The following is an 11,363-nucleotide window of genomic DNA, read 5'->3' as shown; positions in this document are numbered from 1 at the left end:
GGCCTTGAGGTGAGCTAGGTGATTGGCTTTTTCCTTATGTTTTTTGTACAGAAATTGTGTGCCCTCATTTTTGGGTTCAAACAATGAAATGATAGAAAGTTGTGCATAAAAATCATCATGCCATAACTTTTCTTGTGGTAGCATGGTTGGACAGGGGTAGGAGCGGTTCACTTATGATTTCAGCACCCAAGATTCAAATCTGTGGTGAAGCCTTTTGGGTACCAACGAGCGAGAATCATAGCTATGCCCAGGTCACCATACCCTGAATGTATGGTACTTCCTTATGGTAAGGTACCATGGTAAAGTACCATGAAAAGCCCTGTTAGATCGTCATGAAGGTGCTTTCAGCTTTGAGATAACCAATTTCAGCATCTCAATGAGAGGTTTGGTTTGTTATATTCAAGGTCTTCAGCCACCATTCTCCTTTAAATGAGGTCATCTGCCCTCCCCTTGGTCTGGAGGATGGTTTTCCTAATTGATCTCATCTGTTAGTTTGCTTCTACTAGCCAGGAGAGAGAGTAATGGTTAACATAACTATTGAACAGAGTGATTGCTTTATGGAAGCCCTCTTAGGCACTTGCAACTCTCTATTTGGTCATTCCCTTGAGATTTTAGCCAATTTTTTTTGCTGTATTTTGGTATTATTTTGGTTACCTATTCTGATTTTGATTTAAGTAAACAATTTATGGGAAAATAAATTCAATGGTGAACTCACAGCCTTTGCTGATGACATAAGCACGGTGATACTCAGCTCCTAATTGGAGTTGTGCTGAAACATTTGTTAAAGAGGATCTATGTTTCTTGCGAAACTGGATTGATTTCAATGGGTTAGAGTTAAGTGAAAAGACAAAGTTTATGTGCTATGTCATATGTAATACAAGTATTTTTAATTGTAAACTTATATTTCACTATACAAATTGTTTCAATTGTGTCTGTAACTGTCCTTTTATTGATAGAGTGAATGAAATGAAATACTTGAGAGTAATTTTGGACAGTAATCTATGCTGGGATAAACATCTACTTACTATAAACAAATGCCTCAGTAGTGTCTTGTCCAAATTTTACTACCTACGAAACAAATGTTCACTTCTGGTTAAAAAAAAAAACATTTATCATGCTCTTGTTCATTCTAAAATTTCTTATGGTATAATCTGCTGGGGCAATGCACACATGAGCACATTTCAGTGTGCACTTGTTTTGCAAAAAAATAATTAGGGTAATATTGTCTAAAAATTATTATGAGCACCTATTTCCATTGTTTTTGGTCCTAAAATTGTTGCAACTAAGGCATTTGTATTTATTCAAAGTGCTTAAATTGTTTTTTGCCAGAAGTGGAAATATGCCGAGTGGATGTGATAAATATAATTCAAGGAGTGAGTCATTTCTTGTAGCAAACAGACCTAAGTTAACGTTATATAAATGCTGTTTTCTTTACATTGGGCCAAAGTTATTTCATTTACTGCGCGCTAGAATTTAAGAAAATCATCTAATGTAATGTTAAGACTTGCTAAAGATTGGCTTTTCTCGCAAGAAATAATTGAAAATTTATTTTGTTGTTATTTATTTAAAACACTCATGTATCATTTACTGCTTTATATGTTTTTATTGATGTACGTTTTGTTATATGATGGTGGCTCAATTCTGGTCCTATGACCTTAGAGACCACCTTCTCTTTGTTATTTTTGTATTCAGTTGTAAGAACAAAATGTAGGAGTAAATAAATTATTATTATATTATCCGCCACACTCAGGGATCCCACTTTGCTACTGCCAATACTTCCTTCAGAAAAGGGCCGTGTAGGTCTCCCAGCAGTGTTTGCAGCCTCATCTACTTCTATATACTTTATGGCTGTTGCAGTGGTTATCTGGAGAAAAATCTTCTCATTGGACGGGCATCCCTTTCTATAGGAATAGTAAACCTTTTTATACTAGTATTAGTTCACAGAATGGGCTCCTAAATGGTGGGATGAGATTTTCACTTCCCAAACCTTCCAAACTTATCCTAACTTGAAGAAGTCATAGTGCACTCTGTGGCAGTACGCACTCTTCCTCGTTCTTTAATTCTATTCCATAATCCAGCCCCCTTCTAGGATGGAGGGAAAAAGAGTCCGTGACTTTTAGACCTGGCCTCTTGAGGTGAAATCCCGTGAGGTCGTACTTCGATTCTGCTGATCCATTTGGCTTGTGCAAGCGATTAGAAAATTCAAATCATTTGGATAGGGGGTAAATTATTGGGGGTTAAACAATGTTTTGGTTCTCCAGTCGGGTTTAAAACTCAATTGTTGTCAATGTACTGAAGCATGTTGCTCATTGTCATCAGAGCAGTAAGGATGGCTAATTTGAATTGAATGTATTGAAGTAATTTTGGGTTTTTTAATATTGTTATCCTTCGCAGTAATCGCTTAAGATTAACCTGGAATTTTGTAAAAACTTCCCTTAAAAATGTGGAATTTGCATGAATTTATCTGCCTTGATTGACTGGACACCCTGGATTACTTTGGCATTTTGGAAGTCAATGGCGTGTCCCGAGGCTGTATGCGCGCCACCACTGACTTCAAAGGTTGTGCCAGTCAAATGGTACACTTGTGGTCCTGTATTCTTGTTTTCACGGAGCGTTCGGGTTTCGCCGATGTGTGTATTTCTTAGGGCAACCTTGGCAGGGTATCTCATGTACACCCAGAACCGAATTTTGGATGTGGGTGGCCCGGGACCCAATTTGGTGGGAGGCCTCCTGTTTAAAGGTGTTGCCATTCGTGTTTCCGACGACACCGCTTGGCGTGCCACTGGTTGCTTAACAACAGGGGCGGATCCAGGATTTTTTTTTTTTCTTTTCCTGGGGGGGTACATAAGGGTCTGATAGGTCTTCTCGTATTTCAGATTAAACAAAATACAACTACTGCTGTGTAAAATATACTCTTTATTTTGATAAGAAAGTTATCAATGTTAAATGAAAAGATTGAGACTCTGTAATACACAAAATAAAACGAGCGAAATGATTACCGTATTAAAAATCTTGTCTATTTTATTAAGGCGGATTTGTGGGGGGGCACATGCCCCCCATAAATTCGAGTTCGAGTTTTACATCGTCTGAGATTACCAATGCATGCATGAGGCACGGGCTCAGGGAAACATGTCTTAATGATCACCTATTAAAACTGCCTATGGTCGGAAAGTTTCCTTTGTTTGATAAGGTATTGATAATCCTTATTTAAGCCAAGCGCTACCTGCTAGCAGGTTACTCTGCTACCTGCTAGCTGCCTGCTTCGCTGCGGCGCTCATATCCTCCGCCCAAGGTCACCCCACTCGGGGGCATCGGGAACCAGAATGACGTCACTCGGGCTTTTCCCAGCATTCATACTTAGCCGTCGCGTTTTCGCGCGATTGAAATTTTTCATTTAATCGCGAAAAATAGATATCGTCATTTAAAAATCTAAAAGCGTGTAATGCGTACTCCAGGAGATATAATCTTTCGATTTATGCAATAAAATAATAATAGGAAACCACCCTGTTCTCAAGGTGTCGATGAAATATGATTGGAAAGGTCTTAGACTGTGGAGTAGCAAGGAATTTCGAGGGGGTCCAAAAACCAGGGGAAAATGTTTGAAAAACAGGGTTTTAAGCAGTGCGTTTTAAACTAATTGTAACACGTTTCATAATCGAGAAACTTTATCATTCAAAGAAATCTTTTGTAAGTTCATAGTTTTTCAATATCATGTTTTCTTTTATGAAGCAAAGTACTCGTGTTTTTATATTTCGGGGTAAGGGGACCGGACCCCCTCCCCTCGCTACGCCACTGGTCGTAGATGCTGATTTAGCAAAGACTTGGTGATTTGGGAATGATTATTAATTGCTAATTGCACCTCCCAATCCAATTGCTATGGATAATCTAGCGTCGTTGTTACCCTTTTAATTGTAGATTATCGTATTTTAGCTAATCAAATTCCATCAATTTTTCGCGTGTCATATCTGTCGTATCAGCTTTGTAGTCTAGCAAGTACTTAACTTCATTAGGCCGTCCCCATCTCCCGGCATTACGTGCGGTTTGTCGAGTCGTTTTATTACTCTTCCATGACCAATGCATTCTTGAAGAGGTGAAAAAAGCTACCTTGCATATTGAATGACAATGCTAGAATGGTTTCCCACGCGACTCGCGAGCTTTGTAGCAGAAAGAGATGCGCGTTCTGATATCTTAGCGGTGCTCCTTCATGGGTACGACGCTCATCATCATACGTTAATGAGCTGGGACAAGTCCCGGAAAGTAGTGGGCATTCTTCTCTCGGTTGTTGAACTCCTTAGGATGCGTGTACATATGCCTCATAAGTACTGAGTGTGTAAGTATATCTGTATTTTCGCGATTCATTATCCTTTCTTCCCTCTGCATTTGAAGTTGGCTGAGAGGTATATTGCAAACATTAGTTTGCCGTAAGGGATTGGTCGTATTCTGGTGGCGTATTATTTAATTGTTCACGACGATTTGTATGACTCATGCTGTTGGATTCGCAAACAAGTCCGTGGTGATGGAGTAGAGTAAAAGGCCGTAGCGTGCCGTGGGGGTTGTCGAATTGTTTAAACACCGAAATATTTGGGAGATATCTGCATAAGGTGAAACCCCTCCTACTGAACCCACTGGATATGCATTTCCCCAAAAAATAAACCCCTAAAAATATTTCTCGATGCGGCGTTGATGGCAAAGCCAAGGGGCGATGGTTTTGAATCCCTCCCTCGCTCAAAAGCGCTGGCGGATTTAGGGGGGGCACAGCGGCATGCCCCAAGGCTCCTGATAGACGAGATTTGTAATACGGCCCCGTTATCATTACGTTCGTTTTGTTTTGTGTTATCAGTAAGAGAGTTAATTGTAGCGGGTCTTTGAAAAGAGTTTCTCTTCTCACCGAGATGGAATGACGCGAAAGTCAGAACATCATGAAGGCCACAGAGAGGACGCCATACAAATATGAAGAAAATCCGAACGGCTTTATCCATAATTCATCAGAAGTTAATAAGTTAATAATAAAAATATATAAGCTTACTATGCATAAGTAAAAGAAAACTGTCTTTATTATTTATGTAACGAATTCATATTTTCTTATTAATAACTTTTATTATTACAGCTAATTAAAATAAAAAGTATATTTCGCACATTAATTGTTGTATGTTGTTTTTAATCTCAAATATGAGAAGACCGTTTGCCTGTTAGACCCTTGTGCCCCCCTTTCAGAAAAAATCCTGGATCCGCCCTTGCTCAAAGGGGAAATAGATTTTCCGTCCTGGCCACTTTTGGTTTGGGTTCCTTTGAAGAAAGCACTGAGGTTTTTACAAGAAATAACGCTAAAGCCTGATATTGACACCACTTATTTAATATTATTTATTATTATCATCCATCACAGTTGTAACCTATGTTTTAATTATTATTCATTGAAATAGCTTTTAAATTAGCTTAAATTAGTGCCGCTGGGGCCAAAACAACGATAGAAACTTTTTTCTTTATTGATTCCAAATTGTAGAAATGAATTAGTGAAGCATTTAAAGAGCGTATTATTTCGCCTGTCTGCATAGAATATTACATTTACATTCTACCCCGCACTCCGCCTCAATAGGCGGGTGGTAGGGGGTGGATAGGGCACCAGGCCTTAACAAATAAAAAGGAAATCCTCTAACGAACTTCCGCGAAGCATTTATTAAAGTTCAATGTCTCCATTTTTTAGGTACTACCGCGTCGGTTGTTGTTGAAAAGAATGATGTAATGTTTTTGCGCGAAAATATAAACTATTTGAGTCCCGGAATATAATGTACTTTAACCATAAATCAAACGTTTTTATCATCATATTTCAAGTTAGAAAACGATATCATCGTGGGATTATATTTTGGCAAGTACCCTTTGTTCAAGAATGTAAACACCTGCGCCGATCTTCCTTTCCAGCTCGCTAAAGTAAACCCCACAATTTGGTGGATACGTGAGTCAAGGAGTTATAATACCTGGAATTACGAAGCATTAAGTTTTTTCTTGGCCAAATAGTGGGTGGGGAAGAGAGAAAAAACAGCCTCTGCTTCCATCTTCGGTAATATCTCTCACTTTACTCAAATGACTTGGGCCGTGACCTCGAATCATACCTATGTTCGTAAGCAGCCCACATCGTCATTTTTTTGTACTGAACGTTTTTGGGGTATTATTCTCCATAATTTTCGGGTGTAGAAGTACGTAAGAGGAAATCCGTTTTTCAGCTAAAACTCATTTCACGTTTCCTTTCGTGAGTCCCCAGTGGCAGTCATCCTTTTTAGAAGGAAGGCTCAGTACTGAGATTACTGGTGCCAGTGAATGCACAAGCATTAGGAAAAATCTGTGTATCATATACATCTTTACCGTATGATTTTGAAATAAGCATGATATTGAATGATCAAAGAGAAGGTTTTTAAATAAAAAACTTTGTTAATTTCACAAGTGATTTTTACTAACCTAGGTGACCTGTTTGTCGCACAGCGACGAAACTGGTCGTTAATAAAATCACATGTGAAATTTACTAAGTTTTTTTATTTAAAATGAAGCAATTTCGCCAAGTCACGCCTAAAACCATCAATTTTAAAAGTGAAAAGTTTATTCAGTTAGCGTCTTCATTAATTAATTAGCCACCGAATTCAGTGGATTATTAAAATTTTAGTTTATCCCGATCAGTCGCATTTTTTGCTTTATTGGTCAGAGAAAGAAATATTTTCAATTTTTCTGTGATGTATTTCCTCGTTAGCAAATTTTCTATTGCAAAGAAATTCAATAAATCACGTTTTTAGTCGTAAAGATCCTCCCCCATTTAGCTATCCATCGGTAAAGTAAAATCGTTCTTTATGCATGACCAAGTCGTCCTCATTCGTAAATAAAACAGTCAATATTTGCATAACGTGTCAACTAAGATTATCCTGAAATTACCATAAGGAAAAAACATGATTAAATTCTTTAATGTAAAAAACTGAACGTGCATGAAATTCTGCTCAGGCCAAATTTCACTGGGTCTCGATGTCCCACTTTCTTGTTTTTTTTTAATTTCCGTGTACTGCGACGAATGGGAAGAATTTATTAATCTTCATTACTTTCTTACACAGCTCATTTTGACCATTGCATCATTTTTATGTATTAGATAAACGCAATCTATTGCCAGTACCAAGATTTCGAAACCATGATCGGCAGGCACGTAGCCACGGGGGTGCTTTGGTGCCACCCCCCCCCCCCCCCGAAATATTTGCCCTTGCAGTGGCTATCCGTTATACACTTGCTGAGGACACCTCTTGACCAGGACCAAATGCATATAAGGGGGCAGTGACTACCAGTTTTCCATTTTGTTCCATTTCGTTATGTCGGCCGAAAACCAATGACGAATAAAACTTTCAGAATTATTAAAACGAAATGTGTAGCTGATTTTATGAAGTGCATGGCTTTCCGATTCATGTGAATGCACTACAGAATATTAGTATCTATATTAATTCACATTATTTACACCCATCATAGACATACGCATAGACATCTCGTGTACCACCTAACACCCCCGAAGGTAATTTCTGGCTATGTGTCTGATGGCCGTGTGTTATTAAATCTATGTCGAAAGAGCATACTAACAGTAAGTATTTTTTGTATCGAGCGGTAGTATGTACATAATGTTTTGCTTACTTTTGTGTAACCCTTATGAGGAATTCTCGAACTTCCCACGAGGAAATACATGGATTAAATGCCAATGTTTCTTTAAGTGTCTCCGCCATCGCCATAGAGGCAGGCACTGATATTTTTTATGCGAAACTTTTGTCTGTCCATGGTTATTAGTCATTCGATAATTGTTTTTATGCCGGACGAGTAGTTATATAGGTACCAATGGCCGATTTTATCAAGGTTGCTAAGGACCAAGGCCATAGCCTATGTGGGTTGAAGGGTTTAAATCTCACCCCAAATTTTTAGGGGGTATAATATTGAGTGAACTCCTTATTGAATGAATGTTGAATGAACCCTCAAAATGCACTCTCCCTCCAAACGAGCTCCCCCTGTCCTCCGAAAAAATAATTGCTTCCTACGGCCTTGTTAAACGGCGACGTTTCCATTGAAATTTTTATCCAACCCTTATGAATACGTAAACCTCGTGAAGAAGAATTTTGATTTTTAACTTCCACGTTTTTCACGCGTGCTGGAAGTTGGAGTCCTCCCTTGCGTGATATCTCCAAGGATAAAGTGCCTCCCCGGGAGGCGGGAAGCCTCAAAGAAGATCCCCAATCGGCCCGAAGCAGGCCCTCATCTTCGACCTCTTCCTGCCCATGCCATTTACCCGTAGGCATCCTACCGAGAGCAATTTCGTTCTATCATATTTCGGGTGCTTTAAGGTCCCGAACCCGCTGATAGACCCTCTACCCTCATAATTTCCAGGAATTCCCAAAAAGCCATGCCGTCGTGATGCAAACATTCTCAACTGCCTGGATTGCAGTGTAGAGACCAAGGTGCGTCTATTGCCATTATATCCATCCACCCCATGCCGCACTTTTTGAATCGCAAATCTATGATGATCAGGAAAAATAGGAAGATCATTCCATTTTTTTAATTTATTCAGTGGGAATATTTTCCAACCTCTTAATAACAAAACTTAAGGATTATCCTCTGAGAATAAATTTATTTATGCGCCTCTGAGGATATACGCATTTGAATACATTTGGAAGTCAATTATATTTTCGAATTTTTTCTATAAATCTCGTGATTTTGATTAGACTTAAGTGAAAAAGATTAACTAAGGGAATTATAAGTGGCACTGTGATTTTTAAATAAATTGATTCGTTTTCTACAAATTGTTCATTATTACGGACGTTTTATGCAGGCTTGTGGCGTCATCAATCAGGAAAAAAAATATTTATGCATATAAGGGCCCCGATTACGCTCCCTTCTGGGTCACCTGATGTCACTTTAACTGAATCAGAGCTAATTCCGTCCAGAACTACTTTTTAATTGCGATCATTGAGAAAGTCGCCTATTCAGTTTCGATTCAATGTTGAATTTGTTGATCCTCTACGAAGAGAAACCCGAAGTTTTTTATTGTATTGATTTTAATATTTAACGTATTTCGAAATTTAATTACTTCGTTTATGAATTTACCCCTGTGGCGGCGGGGTGAAGCCCTTCCCTATAAAAGCGAAGGATGCTAGTTCGAGTTCCCCCAAGTACTGAAATTTACACCTCCTTGGACAGGGTGATTTGTCTAATTTCCATTTTTTAAATTTAACGTGTAATTGGTTTCGGTTATGTGATGCTAATACATTATTATTGCCCAATTTTTTCTCATGAATTGGTCGCGATTTCTTTGTACCCTATCTTTAACCTCACTGCGTATATCATCTTTAGCCTTCTTCTCTTTTTTCCTTCCGCTGTTCTCTCGACTGCTGTATCTTAAATCCACTTTCCTCTTAAAGTATGCCCGATCCAATTCCCCTCTCTCTGTAGTACAATTCTATATAATGTTCTTTCCTCCCCAACTCTTTCCAGCACCTCATCATTCCTCACTTTATCCACTCACTTCACTCTCTCCTGCCTTGTCCACACCCACATCTCAAAAGCGTTGATCCTATCCTTTGACAGGCGGAGACAACTTGAGTGTTTGGGACCAGCCTGTAGGTAGAAAACCAGTTGATTGGGTCTTGGTCTCTCCTATAGGCTGTATAAACTTCAGTTGAATATGCAAGTGGTATATAGCGATTAGCATTATTTTGTGTAGAGAACAGAGATAACTACCTCGAAGTACTTAGATTTATCTAGTCACGGGAAGTCTATGACCAACATCGCCCGTTGGACAAGCCTCCCGTTATGTGTTTTACAACGCCGCGGAGGGCCTGTAAAGCCCACCTGCAGGCGAGGCCACGGCGACCACTGCGAGGGAAACGCTTGGACGTTTTGATCCATCCGACGCACGTTTCGGATATTTGCAGAAAAAAAAGGAATTGACCGCGCCATGGAAATGCCGGAGGATGGGGAGGTAGTAGGAGGTGGGGAGTGCATACCGAACGGGCCTTGACGTCAGATCCACGTGACCGCGGTGGAGAAAGAAGATGAGGAGAAGAGAAAAGAGGAGAGAAGTGGATGGAGGTGGAGGAAGCACTCAGATCCTTAACCTTTTCCCCGTGAGATGTGTGTGTCCGCTTGCTGGAGTTGTTTCGTTCATGAATGAATCGTTCGCAATGAGTCGTTCGTTGGCACCAACCGAATTTATTGGATCACGTTGTCCATAATAAATTTTTGCGCTATCTTTTTACTTAACGTAAGATTGGTTCTTTATTATAATGAACCGAATGTATTGAATCACGTTTTTCTATCTAGCTGTCCATAGTAAATTTTTGCGTTACGTTTCTACTTTACGTAAGATTGGCTCTAGATTATTACGATCCGAGTGTATTGAATCACGTTTTCTTTCTAGTGGTCTTTAGTAAATTTTTACGTTACATTTTCCCTAAACTTAAAAATGACTAGATTTTTACCTCCGAGAAATATGTTTAATGTTTTAATTAATTACGATGTACAGTAATGCTTCATCATGACCAGGTCCTTCATCATAACCAGGTCCGATAGAAGCGATAAATTAAGAGAGATATTTTGCCGAACGGATAGATACGGGAATTCTAAATAATCGCCAATTCGTTTGTAGGTGTACGCCCTTAACGCGCGCTGCTTTGCTTAGGGTAGTGCTACTCTTTTGAGAGCAGTGGTTTATGGTGCATTACGAAGCGTTGGCTCGAGAGTATTGGCCTACTGGGATGGAGTTTACAGTTTTAATCAATAGGGACGTCAATAGTATTAATAACTATCAAACTTTCTCTGTATTGACAGTGATGTATTTAAGGTCAGTCCTTTTTTAGTGAAGCAAGTTGGGAATTAGCCAAAGTTATCAACTTCTTTTTTCACTTTATCTCATTTTTATTTGGCCCATTATGATTTTCTTTGTATTTTGCCTTGAAAGGGCTTTTTCTTCTTAGGCCGTAACCAGAAAAATATTTCGGTGAAGTTCTCCTGTGGTTTTGGGTATGGTCAATCGGGAGGAGGTACCCTTAAAACTGGATCCTGAAAGCATTTAGGGGGGATTTAGACCCCTACTGTTTTCTCTCTACTCGCTGCGGACTTGTTTCCGGTATTACCTCTTCGAAGAGCCGGATCGGTAGCATGAACCTAATTACTAGATTCCTTTTTTACTTTTCCTCAGTTTTATTCCAATTTTATGTGACCCATTATGATTTTCTATGCATTGCGTCCAATAAGGGCATTTTCTGCCGAGGCCATAGTCATAAAAATGTGTCGGGTGGGAAGTTCACTTGCGGTTATGGGGATGGTCAGTCGGAGAGGGGTACGCTTTCGGTACTGTATCC

Source organism: Ischnura elegans, chromosome 6 (assembly GCF_921293095.1).
Source record: "Ischnura elegans chromosome 6, ioIscEleg1.1, whole genome shotgun sequence".
Taxonomy (NCBI): Eukaryota; Metazoa; Arthropoda; class Insecta; order Odonata; family Coenagrionidae; genus Ischnura; species Ischnura elegans.
Note: the sequence above shows the minus strand (reverse complement) of the source record.